The sequence below is a fragment of the Pipistrellus hanaki genome (genome assembly GCF_964339955.1).
Source record: "Pipistrellus hanaki genome assembly, chromosome: 3".
NCBI classification, from domain to species: Eukaryota; Metazoa; Chordata; class Mammalia; order Chiroptera; family Vespertilionidae; genus Pipistrellus; species Pipistrellus hanaki.
The window spans coordinates 97,411,173-97,425,139 of record NC_140505.1 but is presented as its reverse complement, the minus strand read 5'-3'; the positions used below and the strand labels follow the sequence as shown (position 1 = coordinate 97,425,139).

The 13,967-nt window shown below is 38.5% G+C and overlaps 1 protein-coding gene across 4 annotated transcripts in view; it reads right to left on the bottom strand.

Moving 5' to 3' along the window:
* Nucleotides 1-13,967, bottom strand: part of ZMYM2 (zinc finger MYM-type containing 2) — a 152,375-nt gene that overhangs the window by 120,109 nt on the left and 18,299 nt on the right. The window lies entirely within an intron of this gene.

Genomic DNA, 13,967 nt, shown 5'->3' with positions numbered 1-13,967 from the left:
AACACTGTATCAGAGAATAGAAGACAACCCACAGAATCAGAGAAAACATTAGCAAACAAATATCGGATAAGGAATTAATATATCCAGAGTATGTAAAGAATTCTTACAATGCAACAACAAAACAAAAATGGGCAAAAGACTTAAACAGATACTTGGCCCAACTACAAAGAAAACATAAAAATAACCAATAAGCAGATGAAAAGATGCACAACATTATTAGTCATTAGGGAAATTCAAATAAAAAAAAAAAACAGGAAATATCTCATATCCATTAGGATGGCTACTATCAAAACAAAAGCAATAAGGTTAGTGAGAGTTGATTGTTTTGTTGTTTGAAAAAACGTGATCCCGCTGAAGCCGGTTTGGCTCAGTGGTAGAGTGTCGGTCTGTGGACTGAAGGGTCCCAGGTTCGATTCCAGTCAAGGGCATGTACCTTGGTTGCGGGCACACCCCCCGGTGCGGGGTGTGCAAGAGGCAGCTGATCGATATTTCTCTCTCATCGACGTTTCTAGCTCTCTCTCTCTCTCCCTTTCTCTGTTAAGAAAATCAATAAAATATATTTTTTAAAAAATATATATATATATATATATATAAAGAAAAAATGTGTACTATGGGTGGGGATGTAAAAAGGTGCAGCAGCCATTGAAAATTGTATGGAAGTTACCCAAAAAATTAAAAATTGAATAATCGTAAGATCCAGCAATTTCTGGGTATGTATCCAAAAAACTGAAAGCAGGATCTCAAAAAGAATTTTGCACATTTAATGTTCATAGCACCATAACCAAGAGGTAGTTACAGTCAAAATGTCAATGGGCAGATAAATGGAGAAACAAAATGTATACACATACAATGGAAGATTATTCAGCCTTAAAAGAAAAGAAATTCTGATCTATGTTACAACATAGATGACCTTTGAAAACATTAGGCTAAGTGAAATAAGCGAGACACAAATATTTTATGGTTCCATTTATTTGAGGTATTTAGGATAGGCAAATTCATAGAGATAAAAAGGTAGAATAGAGGTCACTGGGAGCTGGGGGTGAAAGGTATTGGGCTTTATTGTCTAACTAGAGGCCCGCTACACAAATTTGTGCACCAATGGGGTCCCTTGCTCTGGCTTGCGGTATCAGGCCGAAACCTGCTCTCTGACATCCCCTGAGGGGTTCCAGATTGCGAGGGCACATGCCAGGCCAAAGGAACCCACCAGTGCACAATCAAGGCCAGGGAGGAACTGCGGGAGGGTTCCAGGGCATGCCTGGCCCGTCTTGCTCAGTCTAAGCTAACCTACCAGTCGGAGCATCTGCCCCTTGGTGGTCAGAGCACATCATAGCGAGCAGTTGAGCATCCTTAGCATATCATTAGCATATTACACTTTGATTGGTTGAACAGATAACTGGACAACTGGACACAGCATATTAGGCTTTTATTATATAGGATTATATAGGATGGGTAGTTTCTGTTTGGGATGATGTGATTTTTGCAAAACATTTGTGAATATACTTAATACCACTGAACTGTACACATAAAATGGTAAATTTTACATTAGTATGTTTTATAAGAATATTTTTTAAAGGAAAAAAAAAAAAAGAAGAAGACATCCATATGGGGGAAATATCACAAACATACACAATGATTAACTCCAAAGAAAATATTTGCAAAGCATACCCTAAAAAACTGAAGACAAAGAGGTCCTAGAATCAATAAGATAAAAACCAATAACCAAAGAGAATAAAGGGCAAAAAAAGGGAAAACAGTTCCATAGAAGAGGAAGTACAAATGCTCTTAAATGTGTGAAATGTTTAAGAAAAATGCATATTTGCTGCCAATTTTCTCTTACCACATGCACAAGATCAAAAGATATAAATAACTGTGTACAGAGAGTTTCATACTGCAAACAAGTATGAACTGGTACAACATATGTAACATATATATTTTTTTAATTTATTTCTGAGAGGGAGAGAGATATAGAAACACCAATGATGAGAGAGAATCATCTCCCTCTACAAGTGATCAAGCCTGCAACCCAGACATGTGCCCTTGACTGAAATCACACCTGAGACCCTTAAGTCTGCAGGTGGTCGATATATCTACTGAGCCAAACCAGCTAAGGCTGAACTAGTACAATTCTATGGAGGGCAAATGAAAAATATTTATTTGACCAAGCAATTCCACTTCTAGGCATGCTTCCTACAAACATATTATCTAATGTTTTTAAGAATGAAATGTAAAAGGATATACATTATAAAAAGTCTGAAACACCCTAAATGTCTCTCAAGAGACAACTGATAAAATAAATAGCAATAAAAACATACAATGAAATATTATGAAGCCTTGCAAACAATGAAGCAGCTCTACATGTACTTACAAATTAATATAGAATAACCTCCACATAAATTAAGTGCAAACAAAGTAACAGAACAATGGATAAGCACAGAGAGAGACATACACACAACGTACATACATGTATGGATAGAATATTTCTAGATAAATATCTAAGAAAATTATAATAGTTGTTTGCTTCTAGGGAAGAGAACCATGTGGATAGGTCAGGGAGAAAAGGAAAGAGACTTCCTTCTCACAGTTTAACCAGTTTTACCTTACTTGGTACCATATTCATATATACTGGAATTTGGGGTCTCTACCTTATTGAAGTCTTTCTATCCAGACATAGTATGCATATCTTACCATTCCAGTTTTCTTGTATGGTCTATGCTATTATTTTACAACTTTCTCCATAAAAATCTTGTATGTTTGTTATAGTTATTCCTATTTCTTGCAATAGTGAACTGAATTTTGCTATCCTAATATATAAAAATCCAGGGGACGTCACAATTGAAACAACTAGATGGAGGACAGAACACAGGCTGCGTGGAACAACAAAGCTGGCATGGGGGTTAGTGAGGGAAGACCAAACGACTAAACAGCAGACTGCATGAGGTGACCAGGCCAGCACGGGGGTTAGTGAGGGACAACCAAATGAAGAGCAGGCTGCATGGGGCGACAAGGTGGGGGGGGGGGGGGGGGGGGAGGGGGGAGGGGGAGTTGAGGGTGACCAGGCCAGTGGGAGGGGGCAGTTGGAGGGACAACCAAATGAAGAGCAGGCTGCATGGGGCGAAAGGGGGGGGGGGGGCAGTTGGGGACAACCAGGCCAATGGACGGGGAAGGAGTTGAGGGTGATCTTTCGACAGCAGGGGCAGTTAGGGATGATCAAGCAGGCGAGCAATTAGGAGCCAGCAGTCCCGGATTGTGAGAGAGATGTCCAACTGCTGGTTTAGTGGTTAAGAGTGTTGACCCACAGACTGAAGACTTTCGGGTTTGGTTCCTGGTCAAGGGCACATACTTCAATCGGGGGCTCAACCGGGGCCCAGGTCAGGGCAAGCGTGGGAGGCAACCAATCAATGTCTCTCTCTCATATCTCTCTCTTTCTGTTTCTCCCCCTCCCTCCTTCCCAACTCTTGCCTCCCATCCACTCTCTCTAAAAAAAATCAATGGAAAAATATTGTGAGAATTTAAAATATATATATGTATATGCAAAATAAAATGTACACGGTTATAGCAGATATAATTGATATTCATACTTTTAAAAGAACACAAAATTAAATTGACTATTTAATAATATCCAGTATTGGCGAGAATATAAAGAGTGGAAATGCAGTCAGCATAGTGGCCTAGAAGGCAATTCGGCAATATCTACTAAAATATACGAAATGTATATACTCTGAGTCGGCAAGCAATTCCTACTCTCAGAATCTCTAGAGAAAACACACATAAACACAAAGAAACTACTACACAATATAGCCCATGTAATAGTATCTGTAAAAAAAAATTAAAAATAGACTAAATATAATAATATAAGGATAATATGCTAATTTAACCGGACCTCTTCCAAATGTTATTCCAGACGTCCTTCCTGACAAAGCAGGGGCTAGAGAGAAGCCAGTCCAGGTCCCAGATACCTGTGGGGGCCCTAGGGAAGCCAGCCCCGGTCCCGGGTGCCTGCAGGCGGGCCAGAAGGAAACAGCAGGGTTCCCGGATGCCTGCCAGTGGCCAGAGGAGGGAAGCCTGGATCCTGGGTGCCAGAGTAAAGCAGGTTCTGGAGGAAGGAAGGCTTACCCTTGAATGAATTTTCGTGTACAAGGCCTCTAGTTCAATAAAATGTCTAAACGGTTTTATATCTATACCATGAAATGTCACACAACAGTTGAAAAAGGAAGTAGATCTTTATGTACTAACTCTGAAAAATACCTAAGACATACAGCTAAGTGAAAAAAGCAGTAGAAAAAATACATATATTATACATATTTTTTAAATAGACACATAAATTTACTATAAAATTCTTATGGGTACATGATAATATATCAACAGAAAAGGATTTCCAGTAATACATGCTAAATTGATATTACTACTAGTCTCTGGAGAAAGAAAAGGACCAGGGGACCAGTGAAAGATGACATAACAGATTATGCCCTAGTATTATTGCTTACATAATTTTCTTAACATACTTTTATCAGATATTTAAAACAAGGCTATCTAGCTTTAGAGATTAGGAATCACTCAATTAACATTCTAAAATCCACGTAAAGGTTATGATAGAGTCTAAAAAAAATCCCTTTTGATCTAATAAATTAATAAACCAATTCATTCAGGTTATCTCTAGCATATGGAATTTCTAGGGGTAAGAAATAATCTCTTTTCTCATAGGACCAAAATTTAACACCAAGGTACTTTCAAGTAATTTTAACTTTTTTTAATATATATATTTTATTGATTTTTTACAGAGAGGAAGAGAGGGACAGAGTTAGAAACATCCAATGAGAGAGAATCACCAATCAGCCACCTCCTGCACAACCCGCACTGGGGATGTGCCCGCAACCAAGGCACATGCCCTTTACCAGAATCGAACCTGGGACCCTTCAGTCCACAGACTGATGCTCTATCCACTGAGCCAAACCAGTTTCGGCAATTTTAACTTTTTTTTAATATATTTTTTATGTATTTCAGAGAGGAAGGGAGGAGAGAAAGAAACATCAATGATGAAACTCATCGATGGGCTGCTGCATGTCCCAATGAGGATAGAACTCGCAACCCGGGCATATGCCCTGACCAGGAATGGAACCTTGACACCCTGGTTCATAGGTAGACACTCAACCACTGAGCCATGGTGGCCAGACAGTTCATTCTTAATTTCTTCATCCACAGCCTTGTCGTCCATCCCCAAGACTATATTCCTACTTCCAAAATAAATCTTGAAACTTCCCACTTTTATATCTCTGGCACCCCTCTAGCCCTAGAAATTATTATTTTTCTGCTGGATTACTTTAAGATCCCCAATCACTTTTAATATGGCTTTCCAGTATATATAGGAGAAAATGTAAGATTCTTCCCCTAACCTGAAATTTGATTCCTGCCTGATGTGATCCCTGACTATATGCTAGGCTCCACCTAAGCACCACTCTTCTGCACCTTGCTCATTAGCATGTGTGTTTAGCAGAAGCCTTCTCTTAGTTCGCTGAAGGGTCTTCCTTATCTCAGAAGCCCTTTGTACATAATCTTTCTCTGCCTGAAATGTTCTTTCCTGAATATCTTTCTAGTCTCGGCCTAACTTCTTAAACACTTTACTAAGCCATTCCTGGTCTACATTAGATCTCTCTTGTTATAAACTCACAGCATCACTCACACTTTCTCAGCTACATCCACTCAATTTATAACTATGTTTTCTTCTTTTTTTTTTTTTAAATATATTTTATTGATTTTTTACGGAGAGGAAAGGAGAGAGATAGAGAGCTAGAAACGTCGATGAGAGAATAACATCGACCAGCTGCCTCTTGCACACCCCCTACCGGGGATGTGCCCACAACCAAGGTACATGCTCTTGACCGGAATTGAACCCGGGACCTTTCAGTCCGCAGACCGACGCTCTACCACTGAGCCAAACTGGTTTCGGCTATAACTATGTTTTCTTCTAATCAGTATCCCCTATTGGGCTGTATGTTCCATGAGGGTAAAGTCATAAGTTCTTATTGCTGCTAACCCCTCAACTGCACCCCCCATAACTGAATCCTAGCCTCCTTCGCTTCCCATGTGCTAAAGGACAACCACTTAACACTTGAGCCTGTTTCCCTATTTTAAGATAGGAAATTAGGGCAATTTTCTCAAAATATGAAACAAATGAAAATATTTGCCCTGCTTATGTTCATGACTTTTTATTACTTCTATATTCAAACTATATCCTATATAATCCTATATAATAAAAGGCAAATATGCAAATCGACCGAACGGTAGAATGACCAGTCGCTAATGACATGCATTGACCACCAGAGGGCAGACACTAAATGCAGGAGTGGCCCCAGGTGGTCAGTGCACACACACAAGGAGAGCACCACTCAGCTAGAAGCTGGGTTTACAGCTGGAAAGCACAGCAGTGGTGGCAGGAGCGATGTGCACTGGGTCTCTAGTAACTAATAACATGAATTAATATCAGTACCTAATAAAAAGTTATTTCCCTAGGCCATTTGGCTCAGTGGATAGAGCATCGGCCTGGGAACTAAGGTCTTGGGTTTGATTCAGGTCAAGGGCACATTCCTGGGTTACTGGCTCAGTCCCCAGTGTAAAGCATGCAGGAGGCAGCCAATCAATGATTCTCTCTCATTACTGATGTTTGTATCTCTCACTACTTCTGCCTTTCTCTCTGAAATTAATAAAAACATATTTAAAAAAAAAAAAAAGGTTATAATACCCTATCCCTTTTCAACCTTTAACCAAAGAAGCTAAAGCCACCCACACTTCCTTCTCCACACATAGTTTAAAAACTAGGAGAGCTGAAACCGGTTTGACTCAGTGGCTAGAGTCAAACCGAAAGGTCCCAGGTTCGATTCCGGTCAAGGGCATGTACCTTAGTTGCGGGCACATGCCCTTGTATACACACATGTACAAGGGGTGCAGGAGGCAGCTGATCGATGTCTCTCTCATCGATGTTTCTCTCTATCCGCACAGTACAAGGGGTGCAGGAGGCAGCTGATCGATGTCTCTCTCATCGATGTTTCTCTCTATCCCTCTTCCTTCCTCTCTGTAAAAAATCAATAAAATATATTTTAAAAAATAAAAAATAAAAAGATAAAAACTAGGAGAGCAAAAGCAAATTTGCACAATATACGTATGTTAATTTGGAAATAAACATTCGTTTATTTTTATGATACTTGGTATTCCAAATTTATGACCTAGTTTAATGACTTTTTTTTTTTAACCCTTTGCACTCCGAACCATTCTGGACATTGGCTACCAGCTACTCGATGCTACTTTGCGAAACGTGCGTTGAATTAACTCAGTTCCCCGTAATCACTAATAAACTGCAATGTCCCCTGAGAGGGGACATCCGAGTGATATGCTAGAATTCCGATGTCCCCTGAGAGGGGGCAGCGGAGTGCAAAGGGATAATATATTATTTTTTTAATTGATTTTTTTTACAGAGAGGAAGAGAGAGGGATAGAGAGTTAAAAACATCGATGAGAGAGAATCATCGATCAGCTGCCTCTTGCACACCCCCTACCTGGGATGTGCCTGCAACCAAGGTACATGCCCTTGACCGGAATCAAACCCAGGACCTTTCAGTCCGCAGGCCGACGCTCTATCCACTGAGCCAAACCGGTTTCGGCTAATGACTATTTTTAATACCAAATCCTCCCTGTTTAAAAATGATGAAATAAGTGAAGGGTTTTAAAAAGATTAGTAACCTTCTTTAGGTGAGTTCAACAGTTCCATGATTAAGACCTAACCTAAAGAAACACAATATTGGCATCAATAAGTCAATGGGACTACAAATTCAAAGTACTAAATACTAAGAATTATTTCTCCCAATATTAACAACTAGCTGTACCCAGCCATGTGTTGCTGTGGCTCAGTTTGGTTAAATGAAAAAGAAAGAAAAGAGCAAGCATAAGTTTCTAATATGTTTAATTTAACAATGTTTGTGTGTATACAATATTTTTTTGTTGTTCTATTGTCTGTGCAGATATAGAGATTGTCTGGTTTGCAGACTCTAGAAACGCAACATAGAATTGTCCATGTGAGAAGCAATCCGTGTCTAGATCTAAACCACACAATTCTAAAGATTGGCCCTGAGCTTTGTAGATGGTGATTGCAAACACCAATGGAATTGGGAATTGCAATCTCTTAAGTTGAGGGCTGGCTTTAGCTCAGCGGTTCCTTCGCAGCAATCTCTTAAGTTGAAATGGCATATCCGTTGGAATCATAGGAATGTGAGGAATGAGGACATCTTCACCTTTGAAAGGTCCTGTCAAGATTGTTGCTTCTACCACATTGCTCATTAATTTTTTTACTGTGAGCCCGTGCTGTTGCAACGCTTTGGCTGGTTATTTCGCAACATAATAATTGGCATGCCGACTTTCAATTGCAGTACATGCGGTGGCATCCCTGGCAGATCAAGTGAATTAAAAAATTCTGTTTGATAATTAACCACTTCATCTGTGTCGATGGACTTGTATGTGATTGCCTCGCTTTGAATGTTAGACTGAATAATATTAAGTTCGAAGACGTCTTTGTTCTTGGCCGCAAGAATAGCTCGTACATTCAGCCAATTGTAATTGTTATAATTGGTTTGAACACTGGGAAATACTTTTTCAACCAATTCTTCTTTTGACATCACTAAATTGCAGAAGTTATGAGGCAATGCAATTCATCCTGAGGTCAGATCAACCAGCAGCTTTCTGTTCCCAATTTCCAACAACTGATGTGAGAATATCTCAGCTGAACGATCGTTTTGCAGCTGGACACGCATATTTGTAGTTAATTTTAATGTCTTTACGTGTTGCCACAAAGTAGAGTATTTCAGGCAAGCATTTATTTTGTCTACTGGTGTCAATCAAGGAATTACAGGTAATGTTTGCCTGAAATCTCCTGCAAGCAATATTAATGCGTTCCCAAATGGTCTGATGTTTCCACACAAATCTTACAATGATCAAGAGCCTCGAGCGATTTTTTGTGCACCACTGTGCATTCATCCCAAATAGTAAGTTTGCATTTCTGCAATACTTTTGCCATGCTGGATGTTTGGAAATGTTGCACATGGGAGTTTCAATGAATTGCATATTAAATGGCAATATGAAAGCAGAATGAGCAGTTCTTCCACCTGGTAGCAATGTCCCAGCTATTCCGGACGATGCACAAGAGTTAAACCTGTCATTTTGGGATCGAATTGCTGCCAGAATCAATCTAATTAGAAATGTTTTGCCAGTTCCTCCTGGTGCATCTAAGATTTCTCCAACCCCATTACTGACAGTTCATATTATTTTTTCATAAATGCCTTTTTGCTCAAGTGTTAGCCTAGAAATATTTGATTGCACATATGACAAAAGCACCTGTGTTATAATTTAGTTCATGACACAATTCTATATCAAACAAAGCAGCAGCAGATCGATTCCGTAATGGCATTCCCAATTGATTGAGCATTTCATTCGCAATTTCTAAGCACAAATCTTCAATCATTATCAACATTAAAATGGAATGGTAAAATTGGAAATTTGTAAATCATAAATGGATCGTAAATCAGACATTGAAATGGAATTGTAAAATATTTAGTATAGCATGTGTTTCTTTTACGTCCAAAAGATGGCACTGTTTATGTTTTTACCTGTCACAAGTGTGACATCTATATAACAGTAGGTATAAGGTATATAAAATCACATGCATATTCGAAGGCAACATTGTGTCAAAATTTCAAAGCAATTGGTGAAGAACTTTCAGAGATTTAAGATTTTGAACAAACAAACATTTACATTTTTATTTATATAGATCTATATATATGTAAAAGGCTAAGTGAACAACTGTGCCATCTGGCCAGTAGAAATGATGCACATTGGCAATTTAAAAAAAAACAAGAACATTGACTCGCACATGCGCTCTAACATAATCAAAGCTAAAGTATTAACAGGCTCTGCAGAGAGAGAGATTGTTCTTATTCCAAGAATTGATTTGTCCCCTCTGACACTGGCCTCAGATTTAAATTAATTTGAAGACAGTTTCTGGTGATGCCATTTGCGATGACTGTTAACAAATCATAATGACAAACTCTAGACAGAGTAGGAATATTCGTACCTGACCCATTTTTGGACGGTCAGTTATATGTTGCTTTCTCTCGAGTTCAAAGAGCGTGTGATGTTAAAATTGTAAATACTTCTTCACAAGAGAAATTGGTCAATCACTCTGAAAGTGTTTTTTACTCTTAATGTAATATACAGGGAGATATTAGAAAAATTTTAATCTATTTATCAGTCATTGTTTTTATCAATGTTGTTTCTGTATCATGCTTTTATTGTTTATATTATGGGGTTTTTTTTAAATATATTTTATTGATTTTTTTACAGAGAAGGAAGAGGGATAGAGAGCTAGAAACATTGATGACAGAGAACCATAGACTAGCTGCCTCCTGCACACCCCCTTAACGGGGATGTGCCCCGCAACCAATGTACATTCCCTTGACCATAATTGAACCTGGGAACCTTCAGTCCCCAGACAGACGCTCTATCCACTGAGCCAAACCGGTTTCAGCATGTTTTTGTTTTTATATCATGTCTTTGTTATTGTTATATCATGTTATTATTAATCAATTTGTTATTTTCATATGTTTTACTAATTTTCTTTCATCTCTGACACTTCTATTACAGAGAAATGGCGAACAGCAATATTAAAATACTTCTTCTAAATTTTTTTTAATGTGCATGAATCCGTGCACTGGGCCACTAGTTACTATATAAAAATGCATCACCTCCGTTTCATAAGACTCAAAATTCATGACTATTTATCTCAGAAATATGTTCTTCATATTTTTTACTTATTGATCTTCAAAATCAAAGGAATACAAAAAGAACATACAATATACACCAAAGAAAATCTGTTTTTTCTTACTTAATGAACAAATTTCTTTCTTTTTTTATAATTTATTTTATTGATTTTTTTACAGAGAGGAAGGGAAAGAGATAGAAAGCTAGAAACGTCGATGAGAGAGAAACATTGACCAGCTGCCTCTTGCACACCCCCTACCGGGGATGTGCCCACAACCAAGATACATGCCCTTGCCCGGAATCGAACCTCGGACCTTTCAGTCCGCAGACCGACGCTCTACCACTGAGCCAAACCGGCTTCGGCTTAATGAACAAATCTCAAAAAGTAAGTAATATATCTTATCATTTACAAACTCAATGAAATTTACATTTTTTAATCATCTAGTAAGTTTGAAAAGCTCTGAAGCAAAGGTGTCAGTAAGTCTTATTTCATTTCTCCCCTTTATTCAACTACTCATAACTTGGTTCTACTTTTTGTCTTTCAATTTTATCCTGCACCTAATACAATAACTACCATTTATAGATATATTGTATCAGGCTCATTAAAATTTCCTTAACAAAAAAAATAAAAAATAAAAAATAAAATAAAATATTAATTTCCTTAACATGTGCCTTATAATGCATATCTTAAATATATTATGACTCCATTTTGCATATGAGTAAACTATTCTGTTATTAGATAACTTTCCTATAGCATACACCTGGCATACAGGCAGCAAAATTAGTTTGTAACTAATTTTAAAGTATACATACCTTTCATTATACCACATCATTCCTTAATCATATAGAACTCTAAGATTTGTAAACTGATCCCATACACTGGCCAAGAGAATACAAACATTAACCACCTGAATACTTTTACAATCTATAAGGACAGGGAAGGATCACAAGAATATCAGACTTGCATCAAAAATGTCAATTGCTCCCCTAACCAGTTTGGCTCAATGGATAGGGCATTGGCCTGTAGACTAAAGGGTCCCAGGTTCAATTCTAATCAAGGATATATACCTTGGTTGCAGGCACATCTCCAGTAGGGGGTGTGAAAGAGGCAGCTGATCGATGTTTCTCTCTCATTGATGTTCCTTACTCTCTATCCCTCTCCCTTCCTCTCTAGAAAACATCAATAAAATATATTTAAGTACATCCTCAGGTGAGGATTAAAAAATAAAAGGAAACACACTGTATTCTTTAAGACACAGTACATTTAAAAAAACATGTCAATTGCGGACAATAACCTATATGCAAAGTATTAGTATGACTAGAGGCCCGATGCACAAAGATTCAAGCAAGAATGGACCTTCCTTCCCCTGGCTGGCAGCATGGCCTTTGCTCCAGCCTGGAACCACCTTTCCCCCTTCCCACTCTTCCCAGAGACCTGGAGTGGTTGGGGCAGTGCAGAACTTCTGTGGGGTTGACATGGCAACCATGCAAGCATCCCGCACCGCCCCCGGCCTGCTCTCAGCCTCTTAGCACCTGCATATGCAAACTACCCCGCCAGCTTTGTTGGGTTAATTTGCATACTCACTCCTGATTGGCTGGTGGGTGTCTCAGAGGTACAGGCAATTTGCATCTTACTTTTATTAGTGTAGATAACCAGGGAAAATTCTAAGAATATATTTGCAAATGTAAACATTGGTCTCAAAAGAAATGGGTTGTGGGCAACTTTTCTTTACCATGTCCCATACTACTTTATTACTTGCAGATTTTTAATTTTTTTTGTTAATCCTCACCCAAGGACATTTTTTTTAATGTTTTATTGATTTTTTACAGAGAGGAAGGGAGGAAGAGAGAGCAAGAGCGAGAGCGATAGAGAGCAAGAGCCGGAAACATCAACCAGTTGCCTTCTGCACAACCCCCACTGGGGGTACATGCCCTTGACTGGAATAGAACCTGGAACCTTTCAGTATGCAGGCCGATACTCTACTGAGCAAAACAGGTTAGGGCATCCAAGGACATTTTTTCCATTGATTTTTAGAGTGAGTGGAAGGAAGGTGGAGAGAGAAATATCGATTGGTTGCCTTCCACATGCACCTCAACCCAGGGTGGGGTCAAATCTGCACAAAGCCTTGACCAGAATTGAACTTGTGACTCTTCAGTCTGCATACTGATGCTCTATCCACTAAGCCAAACTGTCTAGGGCATTACTTGAAGATTTTAAGAGAATGTTTTAATTTTATAACCAAAATATTCTTCAGAACTGTCCTGATAGGCATACAACTATTTATTTCTATAAACTGCCTATGATGTTTATTTGTATTTATTCATTTACAGATTCTGTCCCCCAAACTGAGAAACTACCTAAAAACTTCTTTTTAAGAGTTTTAAGTACAACGTACTTTGTATTTTTTTCATAAGCCAAATACAATCACTTGAGTTTTGGGGATTCTTTTGCGTTTTTTTTTTTGTTTTTTGTTTTTGTTTTTGTTTTTGTTTTTTTGGGGGGGGTTTGTTTTGTTTTGTTTTAAGACAGAAAGGGAGAGACAAAAACATCAATGTAAAAGTGAAACACTGTTCAGCTGCCTCCTGCACAACCCCTACAGGAGATCAAGCCACAACCCGAGCATGTGCTGTGACTAGCAATTGAACCCGCAACCTTTCAATGAACAAGCTGATACGCAACCAACTGAGCCACACCAGCTAGGGCCCTCAAGTTTTTGCAAAGTAAGTGATATATTGAGTTTAGACTGGGATTTAGAAAAAAAATTAATCTGGCTGTAGACTGAACTAAGGGATAGAGTACAAGTGCCTTGTAAATAATATAACTCCCTATTTTCTAACAAAATAAACTCTGGTTAAGTACAAAACAGGAGATAGCTGAATAACAAAAAATAAAGGACACTTAAATGTCTCAAGATTTAGAGAAGTGAAGGAGATGGTGAGAAGTATAAGAATAAGACCATGTTAAGTTCAAAGTACCAGCAGTCAAGAGAGTTTCAAGGAATATAATAAATTTCAAGTGTTACAGAATCAAGACAAAAATAGGCACTTAAAAGACTTGCAAAAGCCGTAGACAGTTTGGCCTAGTGGATAGGGCACAGACTGAAAGGTCCCTGGTTCAATTCTGGTCAAGGGCATTTGCCCAGGTTGCAGGCTCAATCCCCAGTAGTTGGT